Genomic DNA, 9,483 nt, shown 5'->3' with positions numbered 1-9,483 from the left:
ACCCTAATTTTCCAAATAATATATCATTTTTTCATCAAACATGTTAAGGTGGCGTACATGTCTGTTCCAGAAATGAAAAATACTCCGCACGCTGGAAATCTGAAACAATAATAAAACGAAATGCTTGGAAAACTCAGCTCTGGTGAAGAACCATACGTACTCGAAACTTTTACGCTGTCTTTCTCTGCACAGATGCTGTCAGATCTTCTGAGTTTTTCCAGCATTTTTTTGATTTTGATACATGACTTTTCCACTTTTATATAAAGTGTAGAAACCTTCAATCTCTTTTGACACAGCATGCTTTATAGTGGTGTTTTTAAACACACTTACAAATTGGTTAGATTTATAATTCTTATTGAATTACAAGCGCTGCCTTGTACTTTTTAACACAGGGATCAGATTGACGTCACTGCGGAACAATAACATGATATTTCAGAAATAATAATAGCGTGTGCTGCAAGAACAATCTCTATCTCTCTCTCACATGCACACATACACACACACACAAAGGCACACACTGCTCTCTCTGCCTTTCACGTGTACACACACACACATGTGCGCACACATACAACCACATGCCAATACACTCTCACTCTCTCCCTCCTCCTCTCTCACACACACAAACGTAAACAAATGTATAAGCTCACACACACACAGGCGAAAAGACAGGCATGTACATACACAGAAGCAAACTCACCTTCCACGTGCACACACATATGCAAACAGATATAAATTAAATAATTAGCATTAATTGTAAACCATACTATGAACTGACATTTAGCTTCTAAATTGGGCTCGATACCCAATGCAGAGGAATGAATTGTTCGTGTTGGTTTTATTGGACATGGTAAATGACTCACAGGATGTAACGTTCGATCCTACTAGTAAAAGTCAACTTGCCAGCAGACACACTAAAGAGTATATATACTGTAATTCGTGAATTAGACATGATAACTAATACACCGGAAATGAAGTCATAACGAATTGTTATATTGGGCTTGAAAACATTACATGGGGAGAAAATAAAGTTAATTCTGTGTTGGACCTGATAAGCAAATAAACCAGAAGAATTCTGAACTGTGAGGAGGATAGTATTGTATTTCAAAAAGGCATGGACAAGTTAGTGGATGGGTGTGCAGGTGGTAGATGAATTTCACTGCAGAGAGATGTGAAATGATTCATTTTGGTAGCAAGAGCATGAGTAGGGACAACATAAAGTAAAGGCTACAGCTCCGAAGGGGGCAAGAGCAGAGTGACAAGTCATTGAAGGTGCCAGGGTAGTTTCAGAAATCAATAATTAAAGCATGCAATTTCTAAGGCTATACTTATCGGAAAGTTGAGTACAGGAACAAGGAGGTTACATTCAACCTGTATAAATCGTTAGTTCGGACTCCAATTTACATAATACCTCGAGTTCATGCTGCTACACTTAAGCAAGGAATGTGACGTTAATGTATAGAATACAAATACGATTCACGAGAATGGTTCCAGGTTTGCGGAACTTAAGTATTGTCGATAGTTGGAGAAGTTAGGATTGATTTCCTTGGAGATGAGAAGGCTGAGAGGAGATATGACAGAGTTATTCACTGACATCAGTGATCTAGATTTAAAAAGAGGGAAACAGTTCCTTTTCATAAAACTGTTCAGGGTGAGGGGGCTCAATATTGAAGTAATTCGATAAAGAAGCATTGACGACATAAATTTTACTTTTCACACAGCTGGTTGTTAGCATCTGCAACACAGTAACTGAGAGTCTGGTGGGCGCAGGTTCAAATGAAGCATTCATTAGGGAATTAAATTGTTATCTGTAAATGTAGAAAATTTAGGATTGTGCAGAGAAAGCGAAAGAGGAAAACTAAGTGAGTCGCTCATTCAGAGCCTCCGTACAGACACGATGGGCTAAATGGCGCTCATCTACTTGGTTAGGTTCTGTTATTCAGCGATTTAATTTCATCCTTCCTCTTCCCTGTTTTCCTCATTTTTCACCCTCTGAATTTCTGCCGTCCAGTTACATCTTTAATGAGAATCAGTATTAGAATTAAGTGGAATTACTGCAGTAATTCTCAGTGCGGATCTGCTTGAAGGATCCTTGCACACCCGCCCGCAGTAATCACTGCAGTAATTCTCAGTGCGGCTCTGCTTGAAGGATCCTTGCACACCCGCCCGCCAGAACCGAGCGCCATGACGTCATGGCAGTTGCTCGGTGGCGACATTGTAGAAATCGAAGAATAGGCTTACATTTCGAATGGTCACAAATGACTTGCATGCAGCTAACCCATTGGTATACACTGCGGTCAATCACAAAGTGGGCATTGATAGGCTTCACTGAGCTGAGCAAGGCACTCCGCTACTGGTCGGGTTTTTAGCGGAACTTTCATTCCCCGAGGAATTTCTGGGGCTGTCGCCTCTCTCTGATTGGATGTTATAGCTGCCACTCTGAATCTGAAACGCGCCAATCACACACGGCTGATGTCTGACACATTTCCGGGAGTCACCATTTGTTTCAGGAGCTGTCAGTCAAAGATTCAATTCTATGATTGGCCGACACTTGGCGCGAGAGGGCGGGAATTGGCTTAGGATTGCGGATTGGTTGAAGTTCGGTTAGTCAGCAGTCGGAGCTTTCTGATTGGTTCATGCAGCTCCCTGACGGCTGAAACCTCCATTGCCGTTGATTGGATAAGCGGCCTGGAGACACTGGTAACAGCAGCGTGATTGGATGAAGCTGTTGTCAGCCGGCGGTCGGAAAGGACTGATTGGCTGAACAGCCCATCAGGTAGCAGTTGACGATTCATCTTTGGCTGAAACAAAAACAAAAATATCTGGTAAAACTCAGCAGGTCTGACAGCATCTGCGCAGAGCAACACAGTTAACGTTTTGAATCCGTATGACTCTTCATCAGAACAAAGGAAAATTAGAAAATAAATGAAATACAAGCTTGTTGTGGGGAGTGGGACAGGGAGATCTCGCTAGAGAGGCCAGTGATCGGTGGAGGCAAAGGAGAGATTGCCAAAGATGTCATGGCCAAAAGGATAAAGGGGTGTTGACGGTGGTGATCTTAACTATAGAATGTGCTAATGGTGACATTAAGCGTAGAAAGCAGGACGAGCAAGTGACAGGTAACCCTAGTGGGGGTAGGGCAGGCTGAAGGGATCGAAATTGGCTAAATTGTGGAGATAAAACAGTGAATGGAAATACATTTAAAAATAATAAAAATAGGTGGGAAATGAAAATTATATATAAAATATATATATATAATTAAATATATATATACATTATTCGGAAAAGGTGGATCGGAAAGGGGGTGGGTAAGGTGGAGGGAGTTCATGATCTGAAGTTGTTGAACTCAATGTTAAGTCTGAAAGGCTGCGAAGTGCCTTATCGGAAGATGAGGTGCTGTTCCTCCAGTTTGTGTTGAGCTTCACTGGAACATTGCAGCAGGGCAAGGACGGTCATGTGGGCATGAGGGCAGGGTGGAGTGCTGAAATGGCAAGCGACAGGGAGGTCTGGGTTATGAATCCAGATAGACCGAAGGTGTTCTGCAAAGCAGTCATCCAGTCTGCGTTTGGTCTCTCCAGTGTAGAGGAAACCGCATTGGGAGCAGCGAATTTAATAGACTGAATTGAGCGAAGTGCAAGTGAAATGCTGCTTCACTTGAAAGGATTGTTTGAGCCCTTGGGCGGAGAGAAGGTGGGAAGTAAAGGGGCAGGTGTTGCACCTTCTTCGTTTTAATGGGAAGGTGCCATCAAAGGGGTTTGATGTGCTTTGGTTGATGGAGGAGTAGAACAGGGTGTCCCAGAGGAAACATTCCCTATGGAATTCCGACAGAGCTGGTGAAGGGAAGATGTGTTTGATGGTAGCATCATACTGGATTTGGCAGAAATGGTGGAGGATGATCTTTTGAATGCTGAGGCTTGTGGGGTGATAATTGTGGACAAGGGGAACACTCTCGTGGTTCTGGGAGGGAAAGGGAGGTGTGAGGGTGGATGCGCGAGAGATGAGCTGAACAAGTTTGAGGGCCCTGTCATCCACCATAGGTGGAATACCTCGGTTAAGGAGAAGGGGAGAAATGTCAGAGGAACAGTTTTGGCAATTGTCATATTCAGAACAGATGCGACGGAGGCAAAGGAAGTGAAAGAATGGGTTGGAGTCCTTACAGAGAACAGGGTGTGTTGTGCTGTAGTGGAGGTAGGTGTGGTAGTCGGTAAGCTTGTGTTAAATATTGGTGGACTTTCTAACCCCAGAAATTGAGTCAGAGAGGTCTAGGAAGGGGAGGAAAGTGTCAGTGATGGACCACGTGAAAATGATGGAGGAGTGGAAATTGGAAGCAAAATTAATCATTTTTTCGAGGTCCAGACAAGAGCATGGAGCAGCACCGAAGCAGTCATCGATGTACCGGAGAAAGAGTTGTGGGAGGGATCCTGAGTAGGACTGGAACAAGGAATGTTCCACACACCCCATAAAGAGACTGGCATAATTGGGGCCCATGCTGCTAACCAGGGCTACAGCTTTTATTTGAAGCAAGTGAGACGAGTTGAAGGGGAAATTGTTCAGTGAGAGAAAAAGTTTAGCTAGACGGAGTAGAGTGGTCGTTGATGGGGATTGTTCGGGCCTCTGTTCGAGAAAGAAGCGGAGAGACCTCAGACTATCCCGGTGGGGAATTATATTGTATAAGGTATGGGCGCCCATGGTGAACAGGAGGCGGTTGGGGGCAGGTGACTGGAAAATTTTGATATGATGTCGGGCGTCAGAGGAGTCGCTGATGTAGGTGGGAAGAGACTGGACACGGGGTGAGAGAATAGTGTCAAGATAGCAAGAAATTAGTCCCTTAGGGCAGGAACAGGCTGATGCGATCGGTCTGCCGGGCCAGTCCTGACTGTGGATTTTGGGTATCAGGTAGAAGCGGGTCGTCCGAGGTTGGTAGATCATGAGGTTGGAAGCTGCAGAGGGAAGATCTCCAGAGGAGAAAAGGTCAGTGACAGTCCTGGAAAATAATGGCTACATATTCAGTGGTGGGTTCATGGTCCGGGGGAGATAGGATGAATATCTGCGAGTTGACATTCAGCCTCTGCGAGGTAGTGGTGGGTGCGCCAGACAACAACAGGACCACACTTGTCAGCAAGTATAATGACAAAGTCGGGGTTGGACCTGAGAGAATGGAATGTGGCAAGTACAGAAATACACTTTCACGACAACAGCACCGCCCTTGTTTGGCTGAGGCCTCTGTTGGCATAATGGAAGGACGTCCTGACTGTGATCAATATAGTGAATCACAATCCCTGATTTGATGAAGCGACTGTCAATCAGCCAGTAGGTCACCTTAAATGGCTCAGGTAGCTGTCAGTCAGCCGGCGGTGTTTCCTTAATGGCTGAGGTGCCTGTGGGTGAAATCGTAATGCTGCCCCATTGTCTGCCGCGTCTGTCAGTTGTGGAGCTGTTTTCCCTGGGTGGCACACTCAGCTGTCCATCAGCGGGCGGAGCTCTTTGATTGGCAGAGGCGTCAGGCAGTCAGGTGTGTCTTTATGAATTGAATAACTGATGTAACCGGATATTTCACTGCATCCTTGATTTGCTCTCTGAACTTGGACTGAGTCACCCCATAGATTAATGTGTTTGTGCAGCAACTTAAATTCCGCAGCATAAAGCCGATTTGTTGCAATATATATCCAGAATAGTTCAGGTAAGATGCTTCTCTCAGATCATAAGAAAGGAATTTTACAACATACACTGACCACGGGATTCTGAAGGTGCCAGATATTGTGATGAGTAAAATCATTGACTTCCTCCTGCTTTCCATCTCTGGGTCACTGCGATTCTCTCCCTTACTCTGAACCCTCAGTGCCTTACGGACTCGACTGGTAACTACAATATGTCTGATTGTCAGAGCGTTGATCAGCAGAATTAAATTGAATGGGAGCAATGGGTTTAAAAGCTTCTCAAGCCAGGAAAACCAAACCCATCCGGGATCAGTAAAATAGCTTAGCTTTGTCTGACATCCCTGTGGTACATTGTCGATTATCATTCCAGGTTCCAGTGTAAAGTACCAGGGGATATTTTTAAAAAAGAACAGGATGCCAGTTGTCACTAGAACCACAGCCTGTGTTTTCCCGGTGCAATATTTTGTTCTCAGATTCTGGCAACAAATGGCCACAAACCGATCAAAGGAAAAAGTGACGGTGAACCAGACAGAACAGTCCATGGCTGCAGCCAGCAGGGCAGCGCAAACACTACACACAGGAGTGAAGTCCAGGAAAGTCACTGGGAAATAAAAATAATTGACCTGGGTCAGTATGGGGTCAGTGATAATGACCAATAGATCCGCCGTTGCCATGGCCACCAGGTGGTGCAGGTGGAGAGGCCACACTTTCCTCGGCGCAGGATCACAATCCCCAGCAAATTAACTGCCAGAGAGTGAAGGGAGAAGAGAATGGAATTTAATGACGATACATTCTCCATGTCAGACACAGACAGTAAGGATAGGATTTTTGGACCACAAAAGGACCTGAGGAGAAATGGGGCAGGGAGGTGGTAGAGAATAAATCTGCAGGCTGGGGCGCAGGAAATGTAAATGTAACATTTACGAATGGAGCAATAGATAAAATAAGATCTAAAGACCAGTTAGTTTGACGTCAGTGGCAGTACAATGTTAATTTTAATATCTTTAGAAATCCTGGAAGTGCCTGATTGAATCTGTTTTGGAGGATTAATTCTGACCAGCATCAGAGCGTCCTCGCTAAACAAGTGTCAGTGGGAATTACGGGGATTAATCCCGGCTGTTTGGTGTCAAGCTGATCACAAAGGAAGATGGTTGAGGTTGTTGGAGGTCAATCAACGCCGCTCCAGGACATCACTGCAGGTGTTCCTCAGTGTAGCGTCCTCGATCCAACCATCTTCAACTGCTTCATCAATGACATTCGTTCCTCCATAAAGTCCGAAGAGGGAATGTTCACTGACGATTGAAAAATGTCCAGCCCCATTCGCGACACTTCAGATACTGAAACAGTCCATGCCCAAATGCAGCTCGCTCTGGACAATATCCAGACACAGGGACAAGCAACCTCCGCACCATACAAGTGCTTTACTTACCATTTCCATCTAGAGACTATCTAACCAACGCCCCTTGACATCCAATGGCATTACTATCTACGAAAGCTCCACTATCAATTCTGTGAGGGTTACTGTTGATGAGAAACTGCAATGGACTAGCCTAATAAACACTGTAACTACAAGTGCAGGTCGTAGGATAGGAATCCTGCGATTAGAATTCCTCCTAACTTCTCAAACTCTGTCCACCATCTGCAAGGCACAATTCTGGTGAGAGATGAAATGTTCCCGATTTGCTTGGCTGAGTGCACCTCCCACAACACTCAATAAGTTTGGCCACGTACAGGTGAAAACAGCCGGCGTGTTTGGTAGCCCATCCACACACATTCACTCCTTTCAACATCGATTCTGAGTATCAGCAGTGTGCTCCATCTACAATATGCACTGCAGAAATTCACCAAGGTTCCTTAGGCAGCACCGTCCCAACTAGCGGCCGCTACCATCTAGAAGGACCAGAGCAGCAGATAGATGGGAAAGCCAACTCCTGGAAGTTCCCCTCCAAATTACTCATTTTCCTCTCTTGAAATGTATCGCCGTTCCTTCACTGGCAGTTGCTCAAAACCCTGGAACCTTCTTCCGAACAGCACTGTGAGCGCGCCAGCATCACGTGGGCTGCAGAAGTTCAAGAATGCAGCTCACTACCATCGTCTCAAGGTCAACTAGGGCTGGGCAATAAATGCTGATCGAGCAAGCAAAGGCCACACCCACTAAATGAAAAATAATGATCCCAGGAAACGAGCCTCTCCAGCACTGAGCGCCCAGTAAGTAATGCTCCGGATAAGACTCAGGATCAGACTCAGTGTCAGACTCTTTCCCGGCCTACAAATTCTACTGCACCACACTTATCTGTAATAGTTCCCCTCCAGGTAGGCAACTTTAGCAGTGCACCACCCCAGGAATATTTCTGCTCCAGATTTGTTCCCTCAGCATCTTAATGCTCTTCCTGGAAGACTTTCATCTCCATGCCTGTTCCTCCGTAGATCACATTCTTCCCAGGAATAGTGCCTCTTTAGGATCAGGCTCTCCCCAGGTCACAATCAATCCAGGAATAGACCTTGATCTGGTTCGGACGCTTCCCAAGTCACATTCATTCCAGGAGTAGACCCTATTCTGAGATCGGACGCTCCCCAGGTTACATTTTTCTTAGGAATATACACTAACCATGATTGGACATTCCTCAGGGCATGATTGGAAACGCTCTAAACGCCAGACAGGTAATTCTTCCCAGGAGCCTACGCTATCCGGCCTCACATTTACCACGACACACTTTTCCCCAGAACAGAATCTCTCTCCAGGATTGCTCAATCCTTATGAAACAATCTTCCAAGGAATAGAACTTCTTCAGTTTTGGACGCAATCCGAGGCATACACTTTACCAGGAATATACCCTCTCCAGGTTCAGACCATACCCACAGCACACTCTTCCCAGGAATAGAGCCTCTCCTCGATTGGGAAATGCCTATAGCACAAACTTCCCAGGTGTAAACCCTCTCCAGGTTCAGGGCCTCACCAGGCCACATTCTTGGCAGTAATAGACCGTATCCACATTCGGATATTCTACAGTGCACACTTTTTGCACGTAATGGGCCTCTCCAGTTTGTGGCCTTCCCCAGTTCACATTCATTCCGAGATTAGACGATCTTCTTGTTCGTTAGCTCCCCGGGACCCGCTGAGGAATATCAAGTTTTATCTTTCAAAAATAACCTGGTCACACTCTTTTCAGTAAAATTCCTCTTCCAGTTTCAGACGCTCCACAGGGAACACTCTTCCCAGGGATAAACCCTCTCCAGTTTCAGGCTCTCCACGGGGAAAACTCTTCACAGGAGCACAACATCACAAATTTCCCTGGATGTGAGCTTCTACAGATTCAGATCCTTCCCATGTTACAGACATCCCAGGATTTGAGCCATCCTGGTTCAAATATTCCTCAGATCAATCCATTCTCCGGAATGGCCCCTCTCCTGGTTCAGACACCCCCGCCAGGGCACACACGTCTCAGGAATGCTCCCACTCCAGGTTCCGAAAGTCCATTGGACACTGTCTACCCATAAATACACACTGCCCAGTTTCAGAACTTTCAAGTGCTTTTTCTCTTTCCCAGGAACATATCCTCTCCAGCATTAGAAGGTCCCCTATCTCACAAGAACCATGAGAAGAGCCTGCCCATGTGCAGGACTTCACTAGGGGAGAGGCATGTGGGGAATCAAACCAAGCCAAGTTTTGAAATCCCCATTGCACACTTCACAGGAATGCTGACCAAATAGCCTATTCCTGCTCCTATGTTCCCATATTCCAAGGAAGAGATCCTGTCCAGATCTGGACACTCCCATGGGCATATAATTCCCAGTAATAGTTGCTCTCCAGATTCGGACTCTCCCCAGC

The sequence above is a fragment of the Cetorhinus maximus genome, unplaced genomic scaffold (genome assembly GCF_964194155.1).
Source record: "Cetorhinus maximus unplaced genomic scaffold, sCetMax3.hap1.1 HAP1_SCAFFOLD_709, whole genome shotgun sequence".
In the NCBI taxonomy this organism is placed as follows: Eukaryota; Metazoa; Chordata; class Chondrichthyes; order Lamniformes; family Cetorhinidae; genus Cetorhinus; species Cetorhinus maximus.
This window is presented reverse-complemented; position numbering follows the sequence as displayed.